We start from the raw sequence: 8376 nt of genomic DNA on the forward strand, positions 1-8376 counted from the left end.
TGGTATGTATTTGTATGCTGTGTAGAGTATGAGCTAAGGCATACCATACATTGCTTCTGTTATTCCACATATTGTCAACAGCCCACTTGCGGTATATGCCACCTGAATTATATATTGATAAGTTAGCTACCACTGGAGCTAGTTTGTTTATTGTTTCAAAATCTTATGTCCCTATGAAATGCTGTATATATATATATCTCTAAACTGTAAAAAAAAAAAAAAAGTAATATTGCAGATGCTGGTTTTGTATTTATGAAAGACATTGAAAGTATGGCTTAAAGTATATCAATTATTTGTCACTCTTCACCATTTGTATATTAATAGTAAAGATACTTTTACTTTAATGAACTGTTGTAGTTCACATTTATTTTTGCTAAAGTGTCTTTCTGTCAAGAATGTCTGATCCATTAGGAGGCTTATTGGCAAAAAGAAAACTAAATTATTTATGTTCCCTGTTATAGAAGTGCTGAATAATCTCCAAGAAATCCTGCAATTTATTATTCTTCTCTGTGAAATATGTCATTGTTATTAAAAATTACTACTGTAGCATTCTGAGTTCCAGCTGAGTTTGGATCCATGGTGATAGGCCCCTTAAATGTTGGTGTTGAAAGGTAATCCATTTTTCCAAAGAAGAAGGGTACAACGTTTTAAAAGTATTTAGTATATGCCAGAAGAAGATATTATTGCCAGAAGCCAACTCATTTTACCAGATTTCAAGCCTGCCAAAAGGCACATAATTGTGTTAGCGCTGCCGGGAACTGGTCATAACAGACTGGGCTCAGTCTTCGTTAAAATGGTCTTTTTCCATTGTTGCTGGTTTGCATTCAGCTAAGGCCAAGGATGGGTAGGCAAGGCGCCCTCATGACAAAATAGCTCAATCACTTTCATGGAATGGCAGGGGAACATCTTGTGTTTTGTTGACAACAAAATGAGGCCTCCTAAGAGGCTGAATTCCCATAGAAACTTGGTAGACAGCACATTAGTACCTAGGCACTAAAAAGTTACTAATTAGTTCCTAAGCACTGAGTATCTCAGCTCGCTAAGTGCTACTGAAGCTCCAGCAAACTACATAAGCCAAGGCCCCGGAGGGATCATAGATAGGAAAAATTAAAGTTTCACACAGCAGTAAATCTCTACAGTTGTATCTTCTTTCTATGGTTCCTTAATCTTTGATTTTGCTCATATCTTAGGCACGTGCTTAGCTTAACGGCAATGACAACAATTAGCAAAGAGTCTAATGGAACTGGCTTGGTATCCTGTTAGCATCACTGTGCTCTACCTACGTGTTTTTCATGTAGCAATATGCCTTGCTCCAACAGAGCCAAACTTCTTCAAATGATACAGATAGTTAATTGTCAAGCTAGAAATTTGGCTCAGATAGATAGTCAGTGAGCCCACATGAGGGTCCGCTTTTGATTTATAAACAAATGGTAAATGCATTTTTTATTACTAATTATGTAATTTATGTTTCGAAATTAAAAAAAAAAAAAAAAAAAAAAAAAAAAAGCCTTGCTGCTGTACATCATTCTCTGACTCTTCTAAAATGTTTTACTCAAAATGCAAGAAAAAATATTTAGAGGTTACTTGGATAACTTGATAAGGACAAATTATTTACCTGTGTCATTGCCCATAACTTGGATACAGATAAAATGTAACAATAAAAAAAATCTTTTGAAAAACAATGAAACTCTTTCAGAAGGATTCTTGTGAAACTCTTCCACCATCAGTACCAGTATGAAACATTGTCAACGGTATTACTGGAAGAGCAGAATGAGGCACTTTTAAGCAGGCTTATCAAGTCAGGCAATGAATTTCCAGAAGTCATGCAGAAATTCTGATGTTGAAAGAATTTCTTCCTAATGGATTGGAGAATTATTAATTTCTTAAAATAAAAGCATGTGCAAAATGTAACACACTTTGCACATAGAGTACTGCAAGTTTAAGAGGCCACTTGCAATGAAATTTGAACTACTGTGTGATAAATAGGCCAGAATAAAAACAGTAATGTGTATTGGAGTTTATGATACAAAACTTTTCATTTTAGAGAATGGAAGTCTTCCTTAATGGGAAGCAAGTGTTAATTGTTAGACTGCAGTCATGGTTCTGCACCTCTTGGCATTCATGGCATGCCGGGCTGCAGTGTTTTGTTTTATCCTTCTAAATAAACTGCATATTCACTAGAAAGTAGTATCTTTTGAAAAAGCTATTATTTTAGTCTTTAGAATGTGACTTTTTGCTTCTGTGAGCAAGCAGAAGCACTCCTTTCTGCGAGTGAAGGAAAGCAAACTCCAGTTGCATAATACTGCTGTAATATAACTGTCATCTTACTAACACATTCTTCACCACAGCAACATGAGCCCCTTAAGGTGAAAGGCATGATGACCTAAAACTATGCACTAAAATGAGTGGGATTGTTCTGCGCTTGTTGCTTCCACTGCTGGACCGAGACCTCTAAGTGCTGCATATGACCAAGAAACATATTCGTTTAATTTCTCTAAGAGCTTCCTTGCAAAATCATTCTAGGACTCTGTGCACAGTCCTAGCTGTGCCCGAGCCTCATTGCTGGGATGAGATGGGGCCAGGGCCAGCATTGGAGGAGGCCCTGTGGGGAGCAAGGACAGCAAGGCCTGGGCTAGCGGGGCAAAGGCCTGATAGCCAGAGAGAAAATTCATTGACAGGTGAGAAGATTTAGAATAAAAAAAAATCTTTTGGAGTTGAGACTTGAGTAATTTTCTATTGCCAATGTTTTTAAGCAGTATGAGGTTGATAATTTAGGCAATTAAAGCTGAGCTCATTTTCTCATCTGAGAAAAATGTAGTTTTACAAGTGCTCTTCACAGATTGAAATCACTGTGTGTCGTGTCAGATATTTGAGAGAGAATTTATAATTTGTTTTAAGTGAGAGAACAGAAAACTGACAGAGAGAATGACTAAAGCTCTGAATGGGGATTCAGAAGATCCAATTTCCATTTCTGGATGCTGCCCACTGCCTTGGTTGAGCAAGTCAACTGCCAGGTGGGAAAAATGTTTCTTTTCTTCTCCTGTTCTGTTTTAGCCCTAATGAATTACGGACTGATTTCAATGGGACTACTCACAATAGATATAGGAACAAGCACAAACTGTTTGCAAGATTAAAACCTTATGTTAAAAGTGTTTTATTTTGTTTTGAGGTTTTTTTTTGCCACTTTTGTGGCAGAGAATTCTTTTTACTATCACTGTATGCAGTCTTAGAACATCTGTGACATGATGTATTAGAACATTTAGTTCCATCTAAATACAAACATTGCTAGTCAGTTGTTTGATAATTAAACTGTTACCACAATGAAGAAATAACTGGAAACTTTGCCAGCCCATACGTTCTTTGTATGAAACTTTAATGACAGGGTAGATAAAGCAGAACGGTTATTAATAATCTTGATTTTTTTTATCCATACCCCAAAGAAGTCTCTTTTCCGAATTATGGGAAATGGAGTACTTATGCTGATCTTGAGAGGTTATGCCATCAGTGAGATATAGTGCTCAGAAATGTAATAACTTCTATGAGAAAAGCTGCTATAAATTATCTTCCTATTCAGAAAAGACAGTCACCATTTCTTCCCCTGTAACAGAAACCTAAGTTTCCCTAGTAATATTCAAGTTTAACATAGCAGACACCCATTGAAACTCTAATTTAGTACCAGTATTTCCCAAAACTTTCCTGAGAGCCATCTTGACTGTCTGATACTGCTTTTTTTCTTAGTATGCCTTTTTGACATTGGCACTTTAAATTCATCAGGTTGAAATAAAAGTAGGCCAGGTACAATCATGTAATCAAAGGCTGGTGTTTGCAAGCTCCTGTTTTTTCAGAAGGTAAGTAAATTTAGTTGTTGCTATGTCTTTCTCTTTCATTTTGTAAGAAAATGAATTATTATCAGATTGACTGTAGCATGCAATCATGCAAGTTTTGTGTTTATTAGTATCATCATAGTATCTGAGTGCTCCAGGCAAATTGAGGGCCTGTTGTGTAAACAGACTTCCAGTCTCAAAAAGTCAATCAAATAGAAAAAGAGAAAGTAGAGGAGGTGGAGGAAGCAACAAATCAATAGGAAATCTGTACTGAGGACAAGAATGATAGTGGGTTTTTTTTAATCACTTATTTTGAAGAGTAGGTTGTAGGAGTAGGAGTAGGTTGTGCTGAGATTTGCACAACCATGTACAAGAATGTAGTTATGCAGAAGATCTATTAGAAGGAATTTAATGAAAGAAGCAAGAATAAAAGAATTGAATGAAAGAATTTATCAGAAAATTAAGCCCCTGAAAACCAAACAAACCTCCCCAAACCTCATTATTTGTCAGAAAACAGTTCTTGTGAAACAAATCATTAAAAAATTGATTTAAAAAAAAAACTATCATGACAGTTGGGAGAAGGGTGTGAAGACTTCCTGATCTGATACTTCTCAATTATAACTAAATTTAGTGATGAGGGTAGGTTTATCCTAATCCAGATATACCCAGATATGATATATTCAGACATCTGGGTATAACTGGGTATATCTGGTTACTCTTTTCCTAATTTTTGAATGGGAATTGGGAAGCTCTATTTCCTGTTGAGGTTATTATGGTCTTCCACATAGGCAACATCATGATGCACTATCTCGTATTATCATTAAAATCCTGGCTTACCTTGTTACACTGATGAAAACCATCAGGCATGGAAGGTGGCAAAACTAGTTTGAGAGAAGAGACACATGAGGGTAAAACCTGTTTTCTCCTTTTTTTTTTTTCCATTCTGTGACTCTGATAATAGCAAAGCTACAGAAGGATATAATAGAATAACAATACTCAACTAAGCTACTATTTGGTGATGGTGTTTTTTGGGGGGATTCAGTGGGAGGGAAGGGCAAAAGGGTTTCTGTTTTGTTTTTGTTTTTGTTTTAATAAATATTCCTTTGGGCTTCTGACCTAATAAGAGCTTACTGGCCATGCAACTGTGACTGAAAAGTCAGATTTTTTTTTTTTTTTTTTTCTGTAAGCAATTCATCTTCTTTTCAGGCTTTAACTCTGAGTTTTTGCTGACAACCATGTAGAATGTAGCTGGCCTGTAAAGCCCTGCCAGAGATGGCATTTTCGCAGAGTTCAGATAAAGTACATTCCCTGCAGCTTTTCTCTTTATGGATGTTCTTAGTCTTACAAATAGATTAGGTTACATTTTTGTAACTGAATACTTATTCTCTTAGGTAAGTTTTTCTTTGTCAAATCTGAATCTTAAAAAAAATACAAACATGAGAAACACACTGCTTGTTTCTTCTCTCTGTGCACAGGCCCTTTCATGCTTGCAGGTGCCATTTACGGATGCATTTGTTGATGGGCCTATTACATACATGATTTCCAGTTTTTATCATACTTGTCGTCATAGCAGTTCCATGGCTTGCACTTCAAATTCTGTCAGCAGGCAAAAAAAATACATTTTACTTGAGCAGCCTAACTGAGAGAGTGGGCAGATCACCGTGATGTGCTGGATAACAGAGAGAGCGTATCACAACGAGAAGAGCTTGGTGGCACTTGAGTTTTTCAAAACAACTGCTGCCTCTGGAGGATGTGTTCTCTTTGTCAGGTCAATTGAAATAAAACTGCTGAATGACTGTCTGTCAAGCTTTGTAAATGTTTACGCAGTCTGAGTTTATGGATGCGGATTAAAACTTAGTACTATGTAATTGTCATAATACTATATGGTTATCTAAGGGTAGAGGTACAGTGCCTAGCTGTGACAAGGTAGGTCCCTCACTCCCCACTTGTTGGCTATTCATTTTGGCTGGGTGAAACTCTCTGGTACTGCAGTTAGTCACCAGTGGCCATGCTTGCTGGCTTAGCGCAAGTTCTGCCTTCTCTAATATTATGATGAGGCCTGTACTACACAGTGGGCCACTGGTATGAGCAGAAAGCCCTAAAAAAGGGATTAAATGATTTAGTTTGACTTGCTCTTTTTATTGGACAAATTTGTCTATTAGTTGGGGATGCAGCGTGTTAATTGCTTTCCATTTACTTGGCTCTTGCTAGAACTGCTTATACAATGACTGTGTTACATGGGCTCTCTTACTAAATTTCTTTACTACTGTAAAATATCAAGTGCTTCTTTCAAACATGTCTAATTTGTGGATCTTTGATTATTTCACACTTATTGCTGTTAACCCTAGTCCATATTAGCTGAAGCAAGTCAAAATCAGATTGTAGGTGATCTTCTAGAATTAGAACATATTGTGAGTATCTCTCAACACCTTGAATGTAGGTGTTGGAGCAGTAATGGAAGTTGCTCATTTCTGGTAGCTGTTATGCTAAAATAAAAACCCATCCATTTAGTAATAAAAAATACCCTCTAAGAATCAATTCCTGCCCACATTAAAATTGATTTCCAAGATGTACTTTTCATAAATAAGCCAAATTGAGCACTATTTGTTTTCCTTGACCTGAGCAAATAAACAGTCTGTTAGCAAGAGCTTGTCAGTCTTATTGGTGAATTCTAGTATGTGATAATCAAGTGCATATTAAAGTAGAGCAGAAACTAATGAGAGTTACAGTCTCTTCTTACTACCTTTGTTCCAGTGTATGCGAGCTCCCATTACATCATGCAAAGAATGAAATTGCTTTTAACAGAAATGGCAGTTGATAAATGAAGATATACCATATATCTGGACTTTCTAGGTTAATTTCAGTTGGGCTTAAAATATTATCACAGTGTAATTTAATTTTTTATTAGATCTGAGTTGGGATGGATGAAGACTACTCATACATAAACTCTAGACTCAGATTCCCTAGAGCCATTATTTTTTATGTTCCACTACATATTGCTCAGTATGGAGACAGCATTTACCCAAAGCCAAGTTTTTTATCTTGTTAGAGACAGACAGATAGATATGGGTTTTCTGTGCTTTTTCTTTTCTTCAATCCTTTAATTTCTTTAGTAAGAAAAATCTGTGCTTAAATATGAATTAAGATAATTTCAGCATTCACTACAAAATATTTCAGAAATAAACATCATAATCACTTCCTTTTCATCACAATATTGAATCAACTTGACTGCTTTTGCCAGACAACCTCTTCAGACCATCCAGAACTGCCAAAATATCTGAGATGATACACATTCAATTACAGTATTGTAAAGATGAACCATCTGTGCTAAGGTTTCCAAGACTGCATGAGAATGAAAATGGGAATATGCAAAATCCCACTTAGGTAGTTATGAGTTTCAGCATGATATAAATGAATTCTTTCAGTCCCTAGTATTGTTAAATAACCATCGTAGACTTTACCACCAACAATTAAAACCAAGATTAGAAATAATATGTCAGATATTTTGTGGAATCCACTGAGAATGAAGGGATGCAAAGGACTGAATTGCTTCAGTATATTCAAAGAGCAACTATAGTAGTTTTAGAAAAAATTCACTTTGCTAATGGAATCAAATTTAATCTATGATTAAAGAATCTGGCATTGCTCTGATGCCTCAATTCATAGAGGTAGGAAAGATGATAGACACTGGATGTTACTAATGCTTATTTATCATTCCTGCCTGAACTTGAAGTAGATCTGTCTCTATACAAACATACCTCATCCTCATTCTGCAACTTCTCTAAGGTTCCTATAACATCCATATATGATGCAGTGAATGTGTCATTTTCACTGATTATTTATACATAAGTAACAGCTGTGCTGAGAGGTAGATCTAAGATTCTGTTGTACATATATTTTTGAGCAACTGAATCAAAAGGATCACGCCTTTGCAAACCTTAATAGACGCTTTTTCCTTCCCTCCTACAAAACTTTGTATCTAACTTAGTTACCTCTTCTTCTCAACTGCAGAGTGTAATTAGACTTTTATAGTTCACAGCTTGTCCTATATGAAAAGCTAGCTATGGTGATGATAAAACACAGGTTTCTTAAACTGGCCACTCCCTGCTTTCCACAGTGAAATGATCTGGTTTTGTTTCTTTAACATGTTAAGTATGCAATGATTGAGTATACAAAGATTAAACATTGACATCTAGTTCTAAATTTGAACTACATGCTTTTTTATACAAAAACTTAGACTTAGAAGAGAGGAAGCCTTGTACTAGTTTTTCAGGCTACCTTTAGATTCCCTCTCTATTACTACTGAGAAGTTGTTTACCTACATGCCATATGTTGACTTTGCCATGTTTAAGCACAAGGACTCTGAATGATTTTATAACTTATCATTGCTGTGAGATTGGAAGTGACAAGACACTGGATACAGATTTGGGACTTTTTATCTAGCATAAAATTTTTGTGCTATAAGGCAATCTATTTTGTTTCTCAGTTCACTAAATGTTGTGTTTTAATGTCTTCTCCCATCTTCTTGTTCATCTTAGCTAATAAGATTGTA

Source organism: Tinamus guttatus, unplaced genomic scaffold, assembly GCF_059628265.1.
Source record: "Tinamus guttatus ecotype Peru unplaced genomic scaffold, ASM5962826v1 Tinamus_guttatus_pri_ptg000347l, whole genome shotgun sequence".
NCBI classification, from domain to species: Eukaryota; Metazoa; Chordata; class Aves; order Tinamiformes; family Tinamidae; genus Tinamus; species Tinamus guttatus.